This window comes from Bombus pyrosoma, linkage group LG15, assembly GCF_014825855.1.
Source record: "Bombus pyrosoma isolate SC7728 linkage group LG15, ASM1482585v1, whole genome shotgun sequence".
Taxonomy (NCBI): Eukaryota; Metazoa; Arthropoda; class Insecta; order Hymenoptera; family Apidae; genus Bombus; species Bombus pyrosoma.
In genome coordinates, this window is record NC_057784.1 from 1,663,993 (window position 1) to 1,676,624 (window position 12,632).

At 37.9% G+C, this 12,632-nt stretch overlaps 1 protein-coding gene across 1 annotated transcript in view; it reads left to right on the forward strand.

Annotated features, from left to right (window-relative positions):
- LOC122575884 overlaps positions 1–12,632 on the forward strand; it is a 188,253-nt gene that overhangs the window by 103,366 nt on the left and 72,255 nt on the right. The gene's annotated exons all lie outside the window — the stretch shown is intronic.

Genomic DNA, 12,632 nt, shown 5'->3' on the forward strand with positions numbered 1-12,632 from the left:
GATAGTAAGGCGGGAATTTCCTTCTGGAACTTGATCGTCTTATGAACACGTGGAACAGCAAAGTTGAGTTGTTTCCGACCGGTTTGCTGTCTGGATTTCGAGGGCAGACAGATCGCAGGTAGATTAAAAAGTTGTACAGCCTACGGTCTTAAATGGAAGTTTTTCACCAATACTATTACCGTATGTATCCCACTATTCCCTTATCTCTATGTATCAATCGATCGAGATATGTTTAATTAAAACATTTGAAACTTATTAATACGATTAACACAGTTCGCTTTACTTTTCATCGATTTTATAAAACATAACGTCATTGATCTATCTTTAAAAAAAAATTATAAAACACGCTTCTTCTCTCATTTCTCTGTTCTAATATCTAGGAAGGAGAAAGCTCTAATATATATTATTTCGATGTATTATTTCTAGGTAAGATGATCCCAGCTCTTGGCCCATTCTTGCAATTGTACGGGATAACATGTTCAATTATTCCAGTTGGAAGTAAAGGCAACTCAATGCTGCTTTTTCTATTGAGGTACTTCAATAATGGCAAAATCGTTACTGCTTAGTAGTTTCCCCTGCTCTGGGTACGTACAATACTCCTGTGTGTGGAGAAAGTTCTATTATCGGAAAGGAAACTCAGTATTCATGAATCGCTTGTGTACGATACAATACTTTAATGGCTAAATTGTTTTGTCAGAACAAACGTTTTTGCGGAAAGTTCGAGTGGAAAGGTGTGGGACACGACGATATACGATGTGGATTGTTATTAAGATAATCCATTCAATGTATCTACTCTGTAGGGAGTTTCACAAACGGCCATCCTTTCTATTTAATCAATATCCCGGATATTGGTACAGACCAACTGTCTTTTTAATTTTCTCCCGTCATGCATGTCGGCTTTGATATTCTACACGTGGCCATCGAATATCTTTGTTTTCGCATATCGTGTCTGCACAATAATATTCTATCTCAGCGTGTTATTTAGTAACTGCGAGCTTAAACGCATGAATGAAATTCAGTGGCTAATGATTTGACGATAATGACTCTCTTATTTACGCTATAGGAGTGTAAACGAATTTGATGTACCGACAAACGACAGATCGCGTTTCAGTTTGCAATGCTCTTCCCGGTTGCTCGTTCGCATTCTTTTCTTTACTCATTCGCCATGTGTAGTTGCAAAATTTCGTCTTCTTTGTTTCAATAATCTTTCATTCGGTGCGCGCAACTGGCAACATTTTTTAAAACTAAACAGTCACGCGTTGCGCGCATCAAAAATTCTTGCGTCGTTGAAAATCGCGGATGTATAATCCGCTTGAAGTCGAATATCGATAAACGAAGAAACTAGCAACGTGGACGTTGAAATTATTTAACGTCCAACTAAGCCACGTGCTTCTGTGTTCGTTGCTCGAAAAGAACAGTGAAATAAGCGTCTAGGAAATCACATACGCCTAACACGATTACGGTACGCGAACCAGGCAATCTTCTCAGTTGCACCAAGATGCAGTAGCAGAGCTAGTGGCCTCGTTTGCTGGCCGAATCACGTCTGATTCCGTAAATATGGACGCATCCCTGCGTTTATATCAGAACTTGCGCACGTCCTTGTGATTCAGGAAGATATCGGACCGTAATTTCTGTTCCCCATCTCGATAATACTCACCGCGGCACGTGCGATGAGAACGGCTTGGCAATAAGGAATATCTCGCGACGGTTGCTCCTGAAGAGGAAAAAAGGGGGCAAGGCGGTTTGGAAGACGACGTGTAACCAGCGACCGGTTCCCGATGGAAACAGCGCGAAGTAATAACGCGAGAGGAAGAGAGAGAGAGAGAGAGAGAGAGAGAGAGAGATTCGGGCATGCCAGATTTATCGTGGCAACACATAGCAGTGACGTGACGGGAACGGCAACGAGGCCCAACGACAGCTGGTACGCGCTCTCTTCCTCGCATATATTTGACGTATGTTACTACGGACGTGTAACTTGCTTCTACCGGGAGAGACAGACCGAGACTCGTAGAAAATCCTCCAAAAGATAAAGTGGTATAAAGTCGCAGGGCATATGAACAAGCGTTGCCGCTTTACTTATTTGTATTGAACCACTGCGTGGATTTCATACGGCGGAGGGAAAAAGGGTCCTAGGGAATACAGGCGCGGAGATGCTAGAAATTGAGAAGAAAACGCGTGCTTTTAGCAAGTGGCTGTTTCATGGCGCGAATATAGGGAACTTAATTAATAACAAGGACCATAACAGATATTTAAAATGAAACTATTATAAAGCAATCTGTGTATTATAAATCTGTTATAACTAGACCGCGATTAGTTATGCAGATTCATATTTTTATTGATATAACCAACGTAATGGGACTTAGGAAGAAAATTGTTTTATCTATTAAATATCGTAAAAAGTTCTGTACCTTGGATATTCCGTATATTCTCTTTGGTCCGTAATCGGCCCATATGTAGACTGGATCTCAGAATGTAGGCTAGTATTAATTGAAATCTGCCCGTCAAAACGAATTTTATTTATAATGCTATAATTATATTACGTTGATGAACTTTCTTTATTAATTAAACATCTCCGTATAACATCTACCGGAAAAATAGATGAATGTTACTTACTCATTCCCGGAACATCACGCTCCTAGAAGCAATTCGAGCGCTGTCTCGTCCGCTAGATCATTGACCTATACTACTGCGCGCCACCGCGACAGACAATACTTTCATTCTAGGCGATACAATGCTCGCACTCGCACCGTTCCTCCAATACCTGACATGGTTCAAGAAAGCATTGCCTCGCCGACGCATCACCGCATGCTGACAAATCGCAAATGGTGGTTGTACAAGCGCAAGTAGGTCGCAGAATGATTTCACCACGAAAATACTTTCTACCACGTTGGACATCGGCGACGATAAAATCGATACGTTCACACCGCCATCGAGTAGCGTCTATTCCCAATGACGAACTATTTGCAACGCGGTGAAACAGTTGAAAACGCGAAAAATCGTGTCGTTACCATAAAAATCTGTGCATCGAGGAACGAAATGGAAAAAAGAGAAATTTCCGGGCGATATACGCGGCCAGTCGATTCGTAATGAATATCTGGCGTCGTGTGAATTCAATTTCAGGGATCGCCGACGAATTCGAGATTGACCGACTCTCGTTGGAAATAAGCTCGCGGAAAATACAATCCGGAATAATTTATTTGGAAAATTGTCGAATACTCGATACTTAAAGTATATTGTTTCTAACGTCGAACAGATTTCACTGCGAGATTGGCTCTGTTCCGAAGTAAAAAGAAACTAGTGCTGGCTAACTGAAAATGTCGTTTAACACGTTGACTGCCACGTAAATTTCATATATCTTTCTCTGGAAGTCGCAGTATAATACACATCATAACATTTAATTTTTGCCAAATATTATCTCGTATCTGCGCACCTTTTTCTCTCACAATGTTATCTTAGCTATTCACATTGTTGGAAATTTTTTAGCCCATGTAATTTATCTAATTCTTATCAGGTTAAAAGGTTAGTAACATGGGTCGCTGTACGATGCTAACTTTTTACATTCACTTACAGAATTCTATAGAAAACGTAAACGAATATCAGTCGTACTGAAATAATTTAACCGCACGTTACTATAGTCTACGGTTTAATGCTATTTGCGGTCCAACTTCCACTAAAGTAATTAAAGTTCCGCGAGGCTTTCATAAGAGCATCGTATTCAACGTAGGTGTCAAAATCGAGATGGATGGGAGATATTAGCTCTTGATATTTCGATGGTATGTGTGATCACGTACGAATAAATAGGGTCAACTGTAGAATGTAAATGCAGAATGTAATTTACATGTAGACGACAAGCGTCGTGACACGATCGAATATCGTAGCGTTTTGAAACAGAAGGACTAGAACAGATGGTGCTTTGTATCGCAAAAATCTCTGTAATTTCAAATAAATGCAATTTAGTTAGGTTAAACAGAATTATAAATGAAATCAGATGAATTCAGTAAATAATAAAAAAATCTATTATCCCTTTCGTCTTTCACTACTTAATTACGATAATGCAAGGAATGGACTTTCATTCAAATAAATTCTTTTTTGCAGAAATTCCTCATTTCATATGAAATCTAATAAATACTCAGAGAGAGAGAGAGAGAGAGAAAGAGAGAGAGATAGGAAGGGAGAAAATTCCCCTGTGCTCCTATTATTATCTAACCTATTTCATCCAATTTCAGTACTACCAATAATTTACAACTGTTATATTATATAACTCATGATTATTGTATAATATTCCATTTTTATTCAATTAAATGTTACTACTGTTATTAAACTAATGAAAAAATATTACGTCGTATCACGTGGAGCATATCCAAAATACGTTCTTTGAACTTTCAACATCAATTGAAACTAAATAGAAGATATCGCACTTATTATTTACATTATTACGTATAGGTGAAATTTAGAACCAAGTCATCAAGATATCGTTAATCACGGATGAAAATTACTTCGAAATCCTCTTCATGTAATCATGTACAGTAGAAGATTAGAATCTCGTGCGACAGGTTTGATCAACACTGCATGAAACTTTGTTAACCATTGCGATTTGGCCATTCGGCAGAGATATTCTCCATATCCTATTACGCAGAATCCCTTGACTTTAATTGATGAGATGTAGAACCATAATTTCACTACAAATTCTAGTTAGAGAAATTTCGTGCACTAATTTTGTTTCTTTTACTATTTTTATATACAGTTCAAATATTATTAGAACACTTCTTCATTTCCTTAAATTTGTTTATCTCGCTTGAATGAAATATCCATTTCTAACCAATTATTGGAGATCCTACTGATAAAATTAAAAAGCGATTTTTATGCATTTATTCTGATGTAATTGGTCTGCCTTGTATTAAATGAGAAATCCTTTCAAAGAATATAATATTTTAACTCTTTTTATAAGAAGCTCATAACGATATTAAACATCAATTTTTAATTGGATTTACCTTCAACCGATGCAGAATTCTTGCCAAAGAGAATCCTATCTTTCCAGCTATTATATAATTACGGTCTTCCCGTATCATTGAATTACTCTCCTGAACAATTTCCAGAAAATGGATACAGACAGATAATCTAAGCATTGATGTATAACGGAGACTTTTAACCAAATTTTGTACTGTTTAAATTTTAGATAAAAGCCAAGAGAGAATCTTTCTTCTATTGCAAACGTTAAAAGAAATTCAGTAAAAGTTATAAGTAATTATGACAAAGGAAAATGCTTTTTTTCTGTACTTCTAAGGCCTATAAATCATATATTTGCAATAATAAACTAAGCAACATTTTTTCGGCTCCGACGTGTTATCAGATACTGCAATGCAAGCGAATGTGTATGTGCTTTTGTGTAGGTTTTGCTCCAGCTCTTTCAAGTTACTGCAGTTTCATAAATAGCATATTTGTAGCCTTGTCAAAAGGTTAAAAGAGTATCGAGTGTTCGGGATAAAAGTGATATCGCTATATTCCGTTCGCCTGAGATGAAAAGGAAGTATAATTTATTTTCATTTTAAGGCTGCGTTGATTTTGGGCATCGAGTATTTCAGGACGAATATTTCTTCGATGGAATAACTGTTTTTTTAATAGTTCAGAATATTTTTCTATGAAAGAAGATGAGGAATATTAATCCCTGGAAATTTAACGACTTTTCTCAAAATATTATTAAATAATAGAAAATATTGAAAATTGATATAAATTAGTATCAAGGTACGAATAAAAATTTGAGAAGTGATGCAATACTTTAACGTTAATTTTAATAATTCGTAGTCTCGGCGATTCGTTAGTGGCTAACAACGATACTTTTCCGACGAGATATTCGGGTTAGTTCTTGCTATCATTTTTAAATATGGTAATTCTAAATTCCAGCTTATCTTACGTACGTTTAAAGCCATTTACGTTGTTTAAACTACTGTAAATCAAAATTGTTATCTTCAAAACGCAGATATATTACGAGAGAAAAAGATCGAACATGGTAAACGGGTTGGAAAAAGAAAACAGATACCATAGTTTCATAACTGTTTTCATACTTCCTCTTATATTTTGTATATTTTACAATCACAAGTCAGGCACAATCCCGAAAGATCTATATGCCGCGAAAAGTAGTTTCATTCCAATAAAGTGAACTCTTAAATAATAATACAACTCCGCACCACAGCTCTTCCACTTCCGCAAGTTTAGATGCCCACGATAAAAGAACTTCGGTTTCTTCTGTGCTCGTTAATTTCGTGCGAACTTCTTCGCTTGGCAGTTGTCTGAAATAAAGAAAAAGAAGAAGTAGAAGTAGAAGAAGGGGGGAAGACTTTCTTTGAAGCAGTATGATCCAAAAACCGAACACGTTTCCAACTATCCTTCTATCTTCTATCGATCGAAACATGTATCCGCAATTACAGCCGATAGACGAGCACGCGTTCTACGATGCACAGGGAAACAATGCCACTTCGTCGAATACTTGCTGACTCGAAACTATTTTGCGCAATCTTCTCGAGTATATTTGCGTCGATCCTCGTCAGCGGGTACTGGCGAAACTTTCTTCGACGAGGGGTGGTGATTCGATGCTAGGAAAATCAAAAGGTACTCGTGAGATTTGGTCTGGTCTAGTGGGCAAAGGGAGAGAATTCTCCAGCATTTGAGAATCGACCTTGCTACATTCAACGCGAATCTCGACGCACCGGCTCCTCATTAACGAAAGAGGTTAATCGAAATGCGGGCAATCGTACAACCGGTCATTTCAAGCTGGCTAGTTTCGTTGGCCGTTGCATGGAATCCAGCTCTATCGCAACCAGGTTCATTAATACGACGCCCTTTGCACGTCTGTCACGGATTTGACGCGAGCGTGTCGTTCAAGTAGAATCGCTTTGAGTAATTGTCTGTCGTCGTTTCTATGCCGTCAGAGTCAAAAGTGACTATACACTGTGTAAAAATGAAATTCATATAATATCGACCTATGTAGGTATGGGACGTATGGTGTGCGTGCGAGTAGATCATGCGTCGTAAAGTGAGAATAAAATGACGAACGATCGTTTCCCACGTAATTAATGGCCATAGTTCTCGACGTGTTCTCACGACCTTGCGCAGATAACTTCTTGTTCGGTAAGTGGAGAATCTGGCGGCGCGCCGTTTCTCCTCGAAACGGGCAAGAAATTTGGCGCGGTTGAATTTCTGTCTGTGGTCGGTCACGTGGTGAGATTGGTGTTCCTTTGGAACGAGTAGCTATATGGTGTAGTTTAGTAATTTGTCGTTGAAACTATTAATTACTTGAAGTAAACTAACGTAGTGTATGTATTTACAATAATAAAATAAAATAAAGGAGAAGGCGACAGGATAATGATTGGTAAAAAGCAATAATAAATGGCTCGTTATACAAAGGGTATGATGAATAATTTGGACTATATTATGTAAAATTATTAATACACTTCAAATAGGAAAATTATAGATCAAGCATCAGATCCGTTCTCTCGGAAAGTTACATGGTCCAGCTTGTTTATAAATAATTCAGAAATGTATATAGGTAGATCGCGAATATTCGCAAACAAATTTTTCAAATTGCAAATAGCTTCGCGTGTACCAATGCATATACAAAAAAAAAAAAAAAAATTTATACGTGTCGCGAACATTCACATAAAAGTCTATATATTTTACGAATAACCAATAAAAGGTTTCATGTAAATATGAATGTTCGCAGAAAAATCTACAAATACCGCAAATACCACAAATATCCATAGAAAACTTTACACCACGCACTGACTGTCGATAAAACACGATATATCGATCGTATTTGCCCGCAGACGTGACGCATTCGCATGATATACTGTATTTCTTACAACATACTTTTGGTGGATATGCAGTTTCATATAAAATTTCGGCTACTGTTTACCCAACTGTATGCGTATTTTTATCATACATTCTTGAGTAAATTCAAACCGATACGAACTGTGTTCTCAGCACATCGAAAATAGATATCCACGCTACATAAATAAATAGTTTATAGAATGTCTTTGCAAATAACGACCGGCGATAATATATTTCCATCTTATTTTCTCTGGCTTGGTTCTAGAAATTAGAAAGTTAGAGATCTCTTTCGCTTTTTAATATAGTTCGTGCACACATAAGATATAACATTTTAGCTACTTTTAAACGGCCGTGCATGTGTGCACTTAAAACATTTACCGTGTGTGTGTGACTACTCTTTTTTTCTTTCCCTTTGACTTAACTGTTCAGCCTTTGTACGATCGGTCGAAAGTTCCCATACATTTTTTCACTTTGCGACCTCTTTTCAGCGAGTTAATTAACTTAATAAAGTAGCCGTTTAAAAGAGGAAAGTACGTTAATTGAATTCGTAAAAATGATTGACTCCACTCGGACTCACACGTGTTTTAATATTAATTCAATTATGTTAATCCATTTCAATCCGTTCGTGATTCCAGTTTTTCGAAGACGACGCCCCGAATAAAGAAAATTTATTTTATATTTTCGACTTATTTTGTCACGTAGAATCACTCCCATCTTATTGCGACCATCATCACCGGGACGCTCTATAACGATGATAGCAGATAATAACAGATATTTTAGAAATCGTGTGTAAGTGATCTGTCTCATCCGTGGGCTCCAACTCGTCCTAAATTCCCTTATCTATCTAGCGTAATCCAAAACTTTTTAAATGGAAAAACCTTAAAAAGTAATAAAGGAGTTTTCAATAACAAAAAACGAGCAATCTTACAGCGGTTGGAAAACTACTTGGAAGATGATAATGGATCCTAGACAATCGAGGAAATTGTCTTACAGAATAACGCAGAAATAAACGTTTATTCTCTTTGTAAAAACTTCGTACGTGTTTGCTTGAAACCGATAGAACGTTTCTGTAAATCTAATAAAATAATTTAACGATGAACAATACGAACTGTGCACTCCGACATACGCAAACGTTGAACGTTCGAACGTGCGTTTATTGACAGGGAACCTAACACGTAACGTGCATGTCGCGATACAATGCTTATCAGGCCATTCATCGTGATGTTTAATCAATACGAAACGAGTTTTCGAGGCTGTTCGGTATTCGCGGCCGAAAGGACTACGTGAAAAATTTCATGCAATTTTCCAATGGGATAATTCCTATTGTCACAGGAAACAAAATGCTTCATCCGTTCTGTTAGTGAACACTTGGTGGAACATTAATTGGAAATAATTGTACACGGAACGAGAAGAAATAAAAGGAAGTGAAATGTATTTCGCGGACGTTTCTGTTAATATTTGCGTTAATTTAGCAAAAGGCTTTTAACATTGTTGAACGTAATTACAAAAACGCGACCACCGATTTTTTCAAAATTCAATTTAGTAATAGATGCTTCTTCGGTTCTTCGATGCCTTTGCGGTTCGCTTTAATGTAGAAATTACTTGTCCCATAAATGAAACGCCAGAAATTAAGTACTCGTATCTATGAAGAATAAAGTAACGATGATTCTTCAAGAGATGATGTACACGATGAGGGAGAAATTATAACGTACATATGACGTAGATAATAATGCACTAAATATATATTAAAAATTTGTCACTATGCTAAATTTCACGTTTTTAGTCTTTCTCGTGCCTTTAGACTATAGTAGGGCTTCGTACTTCATTAGAGCTGCTAAGAAGATTACGAAAATTGTGATATCACCGGTTCGATATGCTTCGTTTTCTAATAGATACGTAATTGTTACTTCGCCTGTACCTGTTGCTTTGAGAATCATTTCAAACAAAAGTATTTGGATTGACGAAACAAACAAGTCGTGGTTGATTTGATTCGATACCGTCTTCCTTCAGTTTATTCATAGTTTTCAAAATTTACTTCATTGCCTATTTCCAGAAATCATTATATTTCCGTACTTACTGCGTTGCTTTACAACTAGATTGGATTTTATTTATAGAAATTCTACCTCCTACGATTCGGAAAGGCAAATTTTATTCGCTTAACCACAAATCCCACGAAATAAACGCTTCTATCTCTACCCGTTTCACAATTCGCAGTACGTACGTTCAAAAAAGGTATAACTATATATCCCACGATATGATACAAAGCAACGATTCGCAGACTGACACAGTGGTATACGCACGCGGTACAAGATTTCACTTGGATTCCAGCCAGAACGTAGTCGCAACTGCTCGCACGTAATATCGTTCGAGATTCTTGGTCTCTTCCTAACGTACAACAAACAATCGTGTGGGAAGCTTCAGAGATGAGCGATATTAGGCTTAACCGCACTAATGGTGATCCTAATTTGCAGTGCTCGCGAAGGTAGTTGGGGTACGCGTGGATGGTCACCGAGCGATATAACCGAGCAGTCGATCCATCATATTGGTCAATCTATCGCGGAATGGTCCCAGTGAGGTCGTTTTATCGTACGACCTATCCAATCCGTCGAATCTCACCGTGAAAGGGGACGGGCGTTCGCGGACTACCAGCCGGGACGTGGCGAAGTCGCAATCGCACGCCCTCCACCACCATATCACCACTCTCGCTTTACCACCACATATACGAATCCGATTCTATTTATTCGTGCACGATGCAGCTTCGTATAATTGATACATAGCCGGCTAGCAGCTGACCAAGCGACCGCTTTCCGATGCGAGCAAACGGCTGAAAAATATTGTTAGGCCAGCGATAATACTGCAGTGTATCACGGCCGTGACATGGCCCGACGATTTATGCTTTAAGAACGTCCACAACACCTCTCTTAATATTGCTATCCGGGGCTTTTTTCAAGTCCCTGGTGAAGACAAGCCTACATACGCACTTTTACTTTTCCAGTAAATGAAATTTCTATGCTGCATGTGTGCAAGAAATTTCTATCGTTTTTAGAGATTTACAGTTTTGATATTACGACAAATGACGATGTTTCGGCGTTATGATAAATGCTAGAGAAAGTTGAGAAACGAGTTTCTTATCTGCGAGTTAATTATTTTAAGAATCGAAAGCAGAACTATCTGGAATTTAGCAGCTTTTCTTGTTTTTCTGTTATTTTACGTTGAGGTTATTAGATGTATAAAGAGAGAGAGAGACGCGTGGATAAATTATAAGGTAGAAAAGTATATTTTAAATACAGAAGCAAAAAGTACAAGAATGAAATAATAATATGAGCTGGTCCAGATCCGCACGCTAACAGTGTTACTCTATAACTGAAAAACCCCGAAGCCAACGTCGCCTGTCGACTGTTTATGGTCTGCCTTCGTCCCAGTCTTTTGTCTATACGCTGTCGATGGCTTCGGTGCTTTGGAAAGCCAAAAAGACCAGATGTAGAGTTTTCTTAAATGTGGCGACGTTCAACATTTTACACGCGGAGTAATATTGTTCGCTGCTCTTCAATTTTCCGCATCTACATCTTACACAGATTTTCTTCAGCCTTCGGAATTTTCTTGAATTGGCTTCGTATCGGCAAGTATAGAATATCTGCTGTACACCGCTACCCAGCGGTTCCTTCAAAGTTTCAACTACCTTATTACTTTTGTTGTAAGGGCAATATAAGGAAAGTAGCTCTATATTACGTTCAGGTAGAATAAATTATTTACAAATGATTTTTTACTTAACTGTTTGACCAATCGAAGAAGTTCTTACGAACTTTTGATTCTTCGTCTTCGATGGACTTTCACGTTACGTCCGAAATCTTTTAGATCGAAACAAAACAGAGCAGAAGTGCGATTTTCCAAGTTATATTGTACGCATATATATACCCCAAAGGGGCGTTTTTTCTCGTTAACGTTGAACGTCAGTTTGATTGCATTTCCCGGCCAAGCATTGTTCGTTGACTGGCGAAAATGATTTTTCGGTAGAAGCAATATTTTGATTCCGATTTAAATGCAAACGAAATTGAACGTTGCGGCTATTCATAGATGTTACGAAGACGTTCCCACAGGGAGATGAACTTTCCGACATTCGGGAATTAAGATGAAAAAAGTTGAATGTTTTTCCATGCAACTTTGGCGACTTAATGTTGCCGATGATATCGGAATAACAACGACGAGAACGTGATAGACTCGGATATTATTCTTCATCCGTTACTCCGCGTAATAACGTCGGTAACTTTCTTCTGAAAATTGGAAAGGAATAGGAGAATTTATAGAATAGTAGAATAATACGAAGAAGAATCTTTCCCATTCTCTTGATATTAATCCCTGCACTCGCAGAATTCAATGTATTTTTTTGTACGTTCTGCTAGAGAATTTATAGCGCTGATTTATAGTGTCCTGCTAGCGCATCAATTCGACTGACAGATGATGACAAACTTATTACAACAATTATAACGAAGACATTACAACGTCAACTTGTATAACGGTAAGAAGATATATGAGTAATAATTGCGCGAGAAACGAGAAACGCACTTTATCGTAGGAAGGTGAGCCGAAGCTCTCGAAGCACAACGATACCTTCTACGCCTTCACGAACGATTTCGTCGGAGCCGATGCTCGTTACATACGTACGTATACATCTACGGATTTTCGTAGTAACCGCCGGGTATTGGCAGGATAATAGTCGAATTGTACACTTTGCCCATTATGATCTGGCCGGCAGCAGACTAAAGCCGAGTATTTATGTAATGCGGCCGTGTCGCAGTAATGCATGCATT